The sequence below is a fragment of the Protopterus annectens genome, chromosome 17.part0 (assembly GCF_019279795.1).
Source record: "Protopterus annectens isolate FY-2018-M chromosome 17.part0, PAN1.0, whole genome shotgun sequence".
NCBI classification, from domain to species: domain Eukaryota; kingdom Metazoa; phylum Chordata; order Ceratodontiformes; family Protopteridae; genus Protopterus; species Protopterus annectens.
In genome coordinates this window covers 259,467,702-259,480,930 of record NC_056751.1, presented here as the reverse complement: position 1 = coordinate 259,480,930, position 13,229 = coordinate 259,467,702, and the positions used below count along the sequence as shown (strand labels likewise).

General features: G+C 41.0%; 1 protein-coding gene across 1 annotated transcript in view; it reads left to right on the top strand.

Moving 5' to 3' along the window:
* Positions 1–13,229, top strand: part of LGR4 (leucine rich repeat containing G protein-coupled receptor 4) — a 1,155,492-nt gene that overhangs the window by 76,475 nt on the left and 1,065,788 nt on the right. The gene's annotated exons all lie outside the window — the stretch shown is intronic.

The following is a 13,229-nucleotide window of genomic DNA, read 5'->3' as shown; positions in this document are numbered from 1 at the left end:
TTGCTTATTTTAAAGCTGTTTCGCTTTTTTAAACCCATTTAACATAACGAGACAATGTTTTAAAGCAACGGAGAAAGCAAGATCTCCGTTGCTTTTCTCGCTATGTTAAATGAGTTTAACATAGCGAGACAGTTTTTAAAATAAGCAACGGAGATGTCCGTTGCTTTTTAACTCTCGCTATGTTAAACTCATTTAACATAGCGAGACACTAAAAAGCAACGGAGATCTTGCTTTCTCCGCTTTTGCTCAACTCTGATGTACTGCGCCGCGCAGTACATCAGAACTGCCGGATGCCAGACATCTGCGGAAGGGCAGTAAACAGGCATTATACTTGCCATTATTTAAGAAAAGTAACAGTTTCTTTTCTTAAATAATGTCATATAATAGCACACCACGCCTGGGTGGTAATGCTAAATTACCCGGTTGGCTTTGTTTGGTCCTCGGCCCTCGGGACCAAACCACGCCAACCGTGGGTAAATTTAGCATTACCCACACCCAGGCGTGGGTTATTGCTATAATGGTCAAGCCATTAAAAGCACCCTTTGTTTTAAGTAAGCGCAGAGCTTTACTTGTTCACTTTGTGTCATTTTATGTGATTTATTTAGTTCTGAACTGTAAATATGGAGCAGAGTATCAACTGTTCTAGAAACATCCTACAGTACTACTTTTGTTTTAATTCTTTCATAAACTCTTAATTGCATCTCTTTTCCCTTAGAAACACTTTCATATCAATACTGAAACATTGCTTGTAGAAGGCTGCCTTACCACACACTTTGGAATCAACTGATTTTCAGGAAGAACACAGAAAGGAAGATAGAAATCTTGACTAAAATATTAAAATGTTAATGGGTATTCCTATATGCACTGCTGAGTGAATTAACTGTAGCAACTAGTAATGTCAGCATGTTCTAAGAAAGGTTGTCATCCATTATACTGTTTTTGATTCAGAAAACTGTGATAAAAAAGGGTTGGCAGTATCCCTGGGGAAATGCAAGTTTATTACTCCCACACATTATTTTCATTTTTATGTTTGGATTACATAACAGAAGCTAATTAAAGCCTTATATAAGCAGGAGTAATTGTTTTAAAAGCGTGCATTATAAAGTAGAGTGGTAAGAAGAAGCTAATTATTTTTCCATTTCAGTATGTAGGTGGTATTTTTTCCTTGTATTCATGCTTCATTAGCTTAGTGTTAAGTTCCCTGTTTCCTACCAGTTCAATTAGTCTTTCTCTCTTGGTGAGAGATTTCCTTCTGGTAATTACCTCCTCGTCCTTTCATCTCTTGATTACTTTGTTTGGGGAACAAGTGTTGCTTGGTAGCAGATGCAGGCAAAGAGGTTTAAACCTCCCCAAGAGGCAAAACTGCAGTCCTGAGCATCTACTATGTTCAGCAAAAATGAAATGAAAGGACTTGTCTCTCTTTCATTGTTTTACTCCTTTAGTTCTGGATTTCCTTTTACTTTCTTGTAGAACAATGTTTTATACTGTTGTGACATTGAAATTCATTGTGTGATTTGCTACGTTTTTATCATTGCCTATTGTCTTGTTGATAGACTTCACGTGTGTATGGAGTGTGGTGTCCTTGCTTATTCTTTTAGTTTTGGAATTCTTTCACTTCTATTTAAAATCTCTGTTTATGTTCTTATGATTCTAAAATGCATGTATGTGATTTGCTAAGTTTTTGTCATTGTCTGTGTTATTAATGAACTTGGCACAGGTGCATATAAATTTATAAGTAAAGACTTAATTCATCTATGCAGGTGTAGGCATCTGGTGCCGCTAGTATTTCCTAGATCAGATAGATTAATAAGTACATAGCAGCTTTCATTTTGGTAAATGCTAGCATTTGTTTATTACACCTTACTGAAAAATGTTAGAGAAAGATAAACGCAGAAAAGTTAATTTTATTCTGCTTTCAAGCGAACGACTAGTGTGATGGAACCAAGATCTTCATGTTTGCATTTGAGCTCATGTCCTCAAAATGAATGAGCATTTTTCACTGGAATCATAATATCCACTGTTTTAATACAGCATTATCATGAAAAGTTAATGGTTGCAGAACAGATGTTGGTTGTTGTGAAATGCCTGTTATGTTTTTATATATAATATATATATATATATATATATATATATATATATATATATATATATATATGTGTGTGTGTATATTTATATGTGTGTATATGTGTGTGTGTGTGTGTGTATGTATATGTATATATAATATATATGTATATGTATATATATATATATATATATATATGTAGTCTCTCATTGTACCACAATGAGAAGTAGATTTCTTATCTGTTAGGTAAACAGCTGTTGAAAAACTGAACAAGCATTACCTGTGCAACAGCAGTGTTTAAAATTTGTTGTCTTGCTGTGAATGAGAGCTGGCGGTGTGGAGCCTTGCTGTTTTTTTTTTTCTTTTTTCATCTACCATTTCTATGTCCAGGATAGAAGCATAGTTTGAAGTTTTCAGTAGCAGGTAAAGACAATTCAGCCCATGTAGTATATCCATTCACCGGTTAAAGTCATACTTAAAGTTGTTTATTCCCTGCTTCAGTACAACTGCTTTATAACTTGCTCATGTTCTTTTCCACTCCATCAAAGTGTTGATCACATTACATATTATATACCTACTGAAACCTGCTCCAGTTCTCTGTCACAAAACCCTTACAGTGAAAAAGAAATATCATATTTATTTATTTTGCTTTCCATTTGTTTACCAGGTTAGTCCGACGGGACACAAGGTGACCATTTTCAGCGGAGGCCCGGGGAGAAAAGCTTCAGATACATAGAAAAAAATAATAAAAAAATATATAAATATAGCTATTTTGTACAGAGAGCATAGAAAATATAAAAGGAGTAAAATCAGAGATGTACAAATGATGCACCATACAGTGGTTAGAATATTGAGAAACAAATTCAACATATATTATACAACTAATATACAATTGCTTGAACATACATTCAAAAAGGTGATCACTGCTGCCGTAACCTTATAGGGTTATATCCTGCCAAGAATATAACAGTCGACCAGCTTCCAAAGCTTCAGAGTACCTTTCACATGTCCAAACTATCAAGCAGCTTGTGCTAGGCTGACTAAAGACAAGTTTGGGTGCAGTGCCCTTCAGAGCTGTACTGCTGCCAAAGAGTATGCATCTCCTGAGGCTTTCAAGGATTGACAGTCAGCTTATGCTTTCTTTTGCTGGGCAGATAAGTTCCATTTGGGGGAATCCTTCCTTTTTCTTAAATTTTCTTGAAGTTTTATTACTTTCCTCTTCAGGTAGATGGACTATCTTAAGACTGTAATGTACATTTAATTTTTTTCTGTCAAAGTAACTGAAAACATTTTATCTGATGTCCATTTTCATGCCTTCCTCAACTAATGGGATCAGATCCTTGGATCCAACTTGGTCATTTTGCTAGCCCCTGGGCAACAACAAACTCTTGTGCTCCTTCCATACCCATAATGGGCCACCCCTAACATGCCTCGGATCTTGTTTGCCACTTTAGCGATTAGCCATAGTTGCCTTCAACTCTCAAGTCTTCAGTGGGAGATAAGTTCATTTTTCTTATGTCCATCTTAAATTCTTCTACAAACGACTATTTCCTTCATCTTTAATCTCCGTTTATCTTCTTAAGGCATTTCTGCCAATATTTTGCTTATTTTGGTTGTAAAATTTTCATGGTCAACCTATCCTCTTCCCTTTGCCACCTTTTATACACTGTATAAAATCTGTAATTACCATTGTTGGTATTTTCTGTTTTTTTCTACATGTTCTTTCTTCTAGTTCTTAAATACCATTGCTGGTATTTTTCTTTTCATATTCCCTTCTGTCTACCAGAAAAGAAGTTTAACTCTTTTATTTCAACTATAGAAATGTCTGTCTACCACTCCACCGACACCTCCTTGTGTAGTTCAACTTGTGGTTTTAAATCCCTTGGATCCCAGCCTTCTGGGTCCATTTGGTTCGGATCAGAAGAGAACACAGTCTTCAGGTCTGACTATTGCTGTGAGTGCACTGGCTCCAAAATTCTCTGAGCTGGATGACTCTCAGAGCCGAAGCTTCCCTGTCAGATGAGAGAGGATGGGTTCAACTTCAAGGTTTTCGGAGCAGTCTCTTCCTCTCGGAGCTTCGGCACTGGACAACATGTCTCCGGCTTCAGCCTTGGGTGAATTGCTCTTAGGGTGGAGGGAAGTGATGGGCCAGAAACTTGCCTTTTTGGCTCCACTGGCTTCCTTCTCCCCAGAGCAGTCCTCCTTTGAGATAGTGAAGAGAGTGTTCTCTGCTCCTGCAGGTCAGATGGTCCTTCTCCCTTGGATTCACCCTGTACTTCCCAGATGACTTTGAATCATGATCCTGAACATTCTACTTCACTGAGACAGCCAGCCCAAAGCTTCTGGTTTGCATATCAGGGTATTTTGACCTCTTCTGATACTAAAGTGTAAAAGGAGGGAGGCTCTTGGACCATCCTCAGGAGTCCGTCAGTGATGATTTTGAAAAAGGGAGGTGATCCCTGAAATCACCACCTGATGATGTCGCATTTGGAGACCTTCTTGAGATCCTAAAACAAAAGGGTGGCTGGTGTTCCCAAAACCCTTCTCCTGAGGTGTCAGTATTTCTGGAAGTGTTTGGTACTGGTCCATCTACCTCCTGGGTTACTCTGCCGGCCGATGAGCTTATTGACTTGATCACCAAGCGGGCATGAAATGAACCTGATATGATCAAGCCAATCCCCAAGAGACCAAACAGGAATCTGGCTCCACCAGTAGGCCAGGAATATTGGAGTAAAGGGGTCTAATTAGATGCCGTGGTTGTGGCAGCAGCTATCAAAAAGGAACTCTCTGAACAGAGTTCCTCTGTCCATCCTCCTAATAGAGAGTCAAGGGTGATAGATTTGGTAATTGTGTTTATGCTTCAGTGATGTTTGCACTTTGATCGCTGAAATGTTTAGCACATTTTACTCTGCTACAAAGCGATTTGAGTAAAGAGTTGTCCAAATCTCTTTCTGGAACCGAAACTGTTTAGGCTCGGTCTTCTTTAGCCTCTCATTTGGCTACCTTACAGGCTATATCCAATTGGTCCATGAGGCTTATCACTCACACTGCAGAAGGCACGTCGAGGGCTGCGGGTTCTGGCATTTCCATCAGGAGGTATGTCTGGATGTGCCTGTATGATTTTGTGGAGCCCTTCAAGTTATTGTTCATCAGTGCTCCCTTTGACAACACCTCTTTGTTTGGCATCACAGTAAAGGACACACCCTCTAGGTGTGAGAAAGATGGAAAGACCCTCTCTGCAGTGGGCATGGGTTTTTCGACTACTCAAAGGACCTTTTCCTGGAATCAAAGGGGAGGTCGAAGAATGTGGTTCAGAAAGTGTTTGGGTCCTTTCCAGAACACACTTGGCGTTAGTTCCACCAGAGGCAGCTGGGAGTGATAATGGAAGACTATGCCCCAGTGGCAGAAGAGGGTTTGCACAACTGGGGGTCTAGAGGTTCCATTTTCGATGGACCCTTTTAGTGCTCTTGAATGGAGGCCTGAATATCTGTGGTAGCTTGTCCTCTATCGTAAGTGCAAACAATAAGGAAGCCGGTCAGGAAAATTATTTGTAATACCAGAATTTCATTTTGCTAACAGGATTATAAGGAAAATGAGGTATGCAACATCGCTCTATCACAGAAAGTTCATAGGAGAGGTAAAATGTGCCCATGGTTAAAAAACAAGATAATGATGGAGAGGTTAATAAAAAGGTCAATAGAGATGAACATAAACTACGAGTGATGTTTACATGTAGTAGCAACATTTATGGGATATGTGACATTGTCAGGTGCAATTAGAAGATTTTGCGTACAGATGAGAAAATTGGGAAACTGGTGGGAGAACGACCTAATTTTGGGTTTAGGAGAAATAAAAACCTCAAAGATATTTTGAGTCATGAAGGTAAGGGGGAAGGACATTAGCCAATAAATAAAAGAGGAACTATACCATGTGGGAATTGTAAAGTCTGTAGGTACATCAATAAGGAGGGCAGGATTCACCCATCCAGTTACTGGTAAACTTTATCATTTTGTTGCCAAGGCTAACTGTAGAACCAGTAATGTTGTGTGTTTGGCAACCTGTCATGCATGCACCTGCTATTATGTGGAGAAAACAAATTGTATGCTTACGACAAGGATTTTCAACCATCTATCGGCCGCTAGGGTAAATAATGAACACAGTGCCCTTTATAGGCACATATCCCAGCATGTAGGACATCAATTTACATTTATGGCCATATGGAACATTTACAAGGGTGTTAGAAGAGGTGATATTATTAATGATACAGAATATGAGGAAACAAAATGGATTATAGATCTTATGGCACATGTTTATCCGGGATTGAATGATGTCATTCCAATGAAGCTCACCCTTAAAAAAACAGCGGGTTCAACATTGAGTTGTGATTGGTCCTCATTTCAAATATATTGAATGGTTAGGGTTGGGTATTTTATCTGATGAAGGGCACAGCCCAAAAGCGCTTATCATTGTTGAATGGTTTATGCTGAACTTTTATCATTTTTATATTAAACGGTGACATTCAGTGGTGGTTGTTGCTTCCCTCTTTTTTCGTTTGTAGATTTAGTGGCAGTATTTAGACTATTTGTGAGTATAATAAAAAGGAGAGGGCTGAGGATGGAACCCTGAGGAACCCCAACAGAGACTGAGAGGAGTGTGGAGAGTTTATTATCCCATTAAGTTGCCTGTTGCCGATTTAGTAAGGTAGCTAAAGAACCGGTTGAGAGCTGTAGAATTGAGGTTGAAGGAGGCTAGAGTTTTGAGTAGTCGGTGGGATACCGTATCAAAGGCTTTGGACATATCAAGGAATGTAGTAGAGACTAGTTTTCCATTGTTTTTGAGGAGGTTGATGTAGTGAGTGAAACTTATGAGGGCTATGGAGTGCTGTGTTTTGGATGGAAGCCGTGCTGTGAACTAGATTAGAGGTTATTTGTAGTGAGGTGGTCTAGGAGCTGCATATGGTTACATTTTTCTAAGATTTTGGCTAGGGGTGAGAGAACGGCAGTGGGTCAATAATTAGCGAGATCTTTAGATGGGCCTCCCTTGTGGAGGGGAATGATATGGGATATTTTCCATAGTATGGGGACATATTGTTCTGCAATGGAACGATTGATTAGGATCGATACGGGATAGGAGATGGAGCTTGCAGCAGTTTTTAAGTCATTAGGGAGTTGGTCAGCTGCTAGACAGGTAGGTTTTAGTTTTGATAGGAATTTTTTTTATACAAGAGGTTTATATGGGTTTAAAAGAGAAGTAGTTGGATTTAGAGTTCGTAGAGGTAGGCACTGTAAGGGGTTGGTTAGATTTGTTGCTTAAAAGTGAGGTGATAGTTTTAATGAAATGAGAGTTAAATTGGGATGCTATGCATTCAGTGCTATTTGTTGTAGATGGTCCAGGAGTATAGGTTTTGCCAGGGTTGAGGAGATAGTTAAAGGTTTGCCAAAATATTTGTGGGTTATTTATGTTTTTGCTGACAAACTAGAAAATAAGATTTTTTTTGTCAGATAATATTTACTTTTTAGTTAGGTTTCTTAGTTGTTTGTAAGAGGTGAGTTTTTGAGGTTTTGGAGGTTTCATAAGCAGTCCAGGCTCTATCACTTTTTTAATAAGAGATTTAGCATCTTTGTTAGGTAGGTTTTTGGCTTTGGAGCAAATTTTTATTGTTGGGGCGAGTTTATTAAGGATGTTGAGGAAGGTATCATTAAAATATTGTACAGCTTGATCTAGGTGGAATGATTTTAGAGGTGACCAGTTGCAGTTTTGAAGTAGGGAATTTAAGATGGTAGGGGAAAATTTCTTTTGTTGTGTATGTTTGAAAATGACATTACAGGGAGAGTGAATGCGTTTCCTTAGAAGAAAGGTAGGGGAGTGATTACTGAAAGAATCGGAGAGCACCCAGCCTGGTGGGCAAAGTCTAGAATAGATTCTTAGTGTGTTTATCGATTCTAGTGGGGAAATTTATAGTTTGGGTGAAATTGAATAAATTGATAGTTGGAGGGGTTGTCAGATAAGCAGGATGGCCAGTCCAAGTTGAAATCACCTAGCACTCTAGTTTCTTGGTTGAAAGTAGAGCTTGCCCAAGATAGAAGACTTTCAGTGGTAGGTAGATTATTTCTTGGTGGTAGGTAGGAGGGAATAATGACGGTTTTATGTGGATTTACTTCAAATCTGGTAGTTAAAATTTCTGCTTCTGATAGATCCGGTTGAGTACAGAGTAGTTTTTCAATTTTGAGGAAATTTTTGTACATGATGGCAATGCCTCCATCATGCTTGTTCAGCCCATCTTGTCTAATAACATTATAACCACAAGTAAGTATTTCCTCATCTTTAATGTGGGGTTTTAGCCATGTCTCTGTAATAATTACTATGTCAGGAGTGTAGGTAGTTAGGACTGCATGAAATTCACTAATTTTATTTTTGTGATACTTCTGCTGTTAAAATTAGTTATAAGCAAGTTTGATTTTGAATTTTTTAGGGGAAGAAGGTCGAGGGTGGTATTAACAGGTGAGGTGTGAGTAGCTGTGTGGATTCTGGGTTAGGATGTATGTCAGCTTGGAGTTTGATTTCTGTTAGTGGGTGTAGAAGGAGAGAGAGTTTGAACTTGGATATTAGTCGATGAAAGAAATCTGGATAGGAAGGAGAGTTGGGGGTATGAATCTTTTCCGGTGGAGACAGCAGATATCCTTAAATCAGGTCTCCCCTCCCTTGCTTCCCTCTCCGCTCCAAAGTAGTCAGTCAGTCACCACAGACACTTAAGACTTTGTATGGGGACCAGTTTGAGGAGGGATAAAAGTGCAGGGGGTGTGAGACACCAAGGCTAGATGCAAGCACATAAATAACATCCGAGATTGCTTGCCCTGATCAAGGCACTCAAATCCCTGAACCGTCTTTGGTCCCTGGGACCTTTTCAAGTGGTTACAGACAATACCACAGTCATGAGGTACATCTACAAGGAAGAGGGAACCAGGTCCTACCCCCTTTGCAGACTAGCTGTGTTATCTTTATATAACTTCAAGGCACAGTCTCACAGTTCATGTATCCTACATTCTGTCAGAGCAAAGTTTGTCTGGCAGACATGCTCAGGATTAGGGCAGACCCTCATGAATGGAAACTAGATCAGTTGGTCTTCCAAGATTTGATCCATCTATGGGGAGTCCCTCAAGTATGCCTCTTTGTCTCCTCTCTGAAGAATCCGTTGGCATGGTTCTGTTTTAGGACTCCATGCCAGAAGGCATTGAAGACAGATGTGTTTTCTTTTCCTTGGACAGAAATGTACCTGTATCCCTTTCATTTCTTTATACTAATGTCCAGGGTACTTTTAAGAATTCAGAAGAACTCCCCGAAGATCATTTTGGGGACTCACTTCTGGCCTAGGCAGCCATGGTTTTCCCTTCTTTTAGAAGCTTAATTCCTCCTTTAGGTCCAGATCAAGCATTGCTGGGCTGATTCTCCAGGGGCTTATGGACTGTTCTTCTACCTCCCAGATGTAGTTTGCTGTGGTAATCTACCCATATAGCTGAGGCTACTGCAGCAGTGTTCAATGTGATGAGCATAGTACAGATGTTCTTCATGTTTCACTGTTGCAGATATTACATTTGGGTAATCTGCTTGCAGGTTGTACTCAGTCGGCCTGAATTCCAAAGTCTTGGGTCCTGCGTTGGTTGCTGTCTCCTCTTCCATGACGTCAGGTCATCAGGGGTATAAAACATGCAGCCGAAGCCATTTTCTTTAGTCTTTCTTGCCGCGCGGTGCCTGAAGCGGAAGCATTTCGCAAGTGCTGGTCGGCCGACTACTGAAATATTCGAGTTTGTGTTTCAGAACCGAAGTCTTCACTAAAGCTAAATACCCTGTTGGGGAAACTTCTTTTTACTGATGTCAGCAAAAGTTAATAATTGTATTACTTGTGGGAAGCAAATACCTCCTAAGGATTTCCACTTATACTGTATTCCTTGCCCTAGGCCCTGATCACAACGTGCCTGGCTTTCGGTTTTGTGCTAGATTTAACCAACGCACTGTTAAGCATCGGTATATTTTTGCATCAAAGTATTTTGGAAACAGATTTAACTACCCAGAAATGTCGTCTGATAGCAATCCGACTACCGGAGTACATAAAAAACGTAAAGAAAAGGACAGAGAAAGGCAGTCGAGATCCAAAGCCGATGACTAAGCTTCTCCTAAGCCAGTCGCCGGTTCGCTGGTACTCAGTGAGGCGCTTTCGCAGTCCCTGGTACCCGCTACCTTTGAGTCGCAGGCCTCTACCGACACCTATGTGGGGTCCGGCATGCCGCAAGATGCTCAAGGTATTGGACCGACAGATGTATCTCCCTCTGATGGGTCCAGAGCTGCTGAGCAGGCACCGGCTTCTGAGGGTGTATTCAGACCGCAACATTTGTATAGCAAACCGACGACAGCTGCAAAACCAAAGACAAAAGCAACTTCTAAAACTAAAAAAAACGACGCATGAGCCACGTGCACAGGCCTCTATGCCTAAAAAACAGATTATCAAAATGGCTGAAGACCTTATTACCTTGATCAGGGGTACCCATCCCCCACCAGATAAGAGGGTACCCATCCCCCACCAGATAAGAGGGTACCCATCCCCCACCAGATAAGAGGGTACCCATCCCCCACCAGATAAGAAGGTACCCATCCCCCACCAGATAAGAGGCCTAGGCAAGACACTGATTATGAATCTTCAGATCAGGTTTCTATTTCTTCTGATTCCTCTTCTGATCAGGAATTATCTGTACCTCCCTATGAGGATTCTGATGCTGAGGAGTCTGTTCCATCTGCATCTCCTCCTGAGGATTATTCATTTGGAGAAACCTTGCATACTTTGAGGGAGCATTTTCACTGGGAGAGTCAAGACTTCTCAGAATCAAAAGAGGCTCAGGGATTTCCTTCTTCTCCCTCAGCACAAGCTTTTAGCCATTCCCCCTATTTTAGACATTGTGGATGATGTGTTTTTGGAGTCAAGCTTGACCCCTGACTCCTTACTTCCGGCTCCCAGTAAGCCAGACTGATATTACAGGGTCTCTGACTCACATAAATTTTTATTTAGAAACCCTGCTGCTGATCCTGAAACTATTTCACAGGGTCCAAAGGGAGTTAAGGCCTCAACAGCAAAAAGTCCTACCCCCTCTGACAGAGATTCAAGGGCACTGGACAGATGGGATAAAAAGGTTTATACATCTGCTACCTTGGCAATCAGGGCCTTAAACTGTCAATTTCATATGCTTAAGTACCAATAACATGTTATGGGATTGCTGAAACAGAAAATGTTGATTTCAGAATGTGCAGAAAATAAAGATTTGCAGGAAATATTGCATGCAGTTGAACAAGTTGGAAAGCATCTTTGCAGTGTTGTTTTGATTCTTTAGAGGCCTCCTGCAGGGCCGTAGTTACTGGATCTGTGATTAGGAGGCATGCTTGGTTAAAGGAACAAAATTTGCCTGACCATGTTAAAGCTAAATTGCTAGATGCACCTTTACAACATGATTCCCTGTTTGGTATTAAGGCAGAAGAGGTTTTAAAGAAAATGGAAGACAAAGCTAAGTCTATGCAAACTGTTAAGGACTTCTTACAAGTGCAGCCACCAAGATTCAGTAGACACTGGCCTACAAAAAATTGGTCCTTTCCTGTGTCAGACAAAGCTCAAAGGGGCAAGTCCAGATGCTCTAAGGGTTCCAGATACTAGGTGCAAGATTCATACAGGTCAAAACAATGGGGTGCATCCACCTCCAAATCTGGAGGAGATAAAGCGCAAACCTACAGAAAACAATCCCATTGACTTCCCTCTGCCTACACAAAGCACTTATCTTTTGGCAGCATCCATAGGGGGAAAATTAGCACTTTTTGCTCAAAGTTGGCAGTTAATAACCCAGGACAAATGGGTACTAAACATCGTATCACAGGGATACAGATTCCATTTCCACACTCTGCCAATGGCAAATGGTTGGGCAGATCTGCCAAAAATCAATGGCCAGAGGCACAGAAACAGGTTTCGTCACTCATGGATATTGGGGGCCATTCAGACAGTACCAGAACAGGAAAAAGGACAAGGTTTTTACTCAAGACTGTTCTTGGTGCCCAACCCAGCCACTGGGGATGCACAAGCCAGTGCATTTCTTTGTGTCAGTCCCAAGCCCTCATAAATGGGGAGGGTTGCGTCAGGAAGGGCATCCGGCATAAAACTTCACCAAAACATTTCATGCAGACACCAAGAAAATTTTTTATACCGGATCGGTTGAGGCCCGGTTTAACAACAACCGCCACCAGTACTGTTGGCCTATAGGGTGCTGGCGGAAATTGGGCTACTATTGGCCGAAGAAGGAGAAGAGGCGGAAGACATGGCCGAAGGCAGGAAGAGAGGAGAAAGGCTAAGACTGTGGTAGTGAGGGTCGGAACTTTGAATGTTGGCAGTATGACTGGTATAGGGAGAGAGCTAGCTGATATGATGGACAGAAGGAAGGTTGGTATATTATGTGTGCAAGAGACCAGATGGAAGGGTAGTAAGGCTTGGTGTATCGGAGGTGGGTTCAAATTGTTTTATCATGGTGTGGATGGGAGGAGAAATGGAGCAGGAGTTATTCTGAAGGAACAGTATGCTGAGAGTGTTTTGGAGGTGAAAAGAGTGTCGGATAGAGCGATGTTTATGAAGCTGGAAATTGATGGTGTAATGATGAATGTTGTTCGTGCATATGCTCCACAAGATGGGTGTGCAATGGATGAGAAAGAAAAATTTTGGAGTGAATTGGATGAAGTGGTGTTGACTGTTCCCAAGAGTGAGAGAGTGGTGATTGGAGCAGATTTCAATGGGCGTGTTGGTGAAGGGAACAGAGAGGGGTTGAGGAAGTGATGGGGTAGGTATGGTGTTAAACAAAGGAATGCAGAAGGTCAGGTCAGATGGTAGTGAATTTTGTGAAAAGGATGGACATGGCTGTGGTGAATACATATTTTAACAAGAGGGAGGAGCATAGGGTGACATACAAGAGTGGAGGAAGATGCACACAGGTGGATTATATCTTATGTAGGAGGGCCAGTTTGAAGGAGATTGGAGACTGTAAAGTGGTGACCGGAGAAAGTGTAGTTAGGCAGCATAGGATAGTGGTTTGTAGGATGACGTTGGTTATCAAGAAGAGGAGGAGGAGTGTGAGGGCAGCACCAAAGA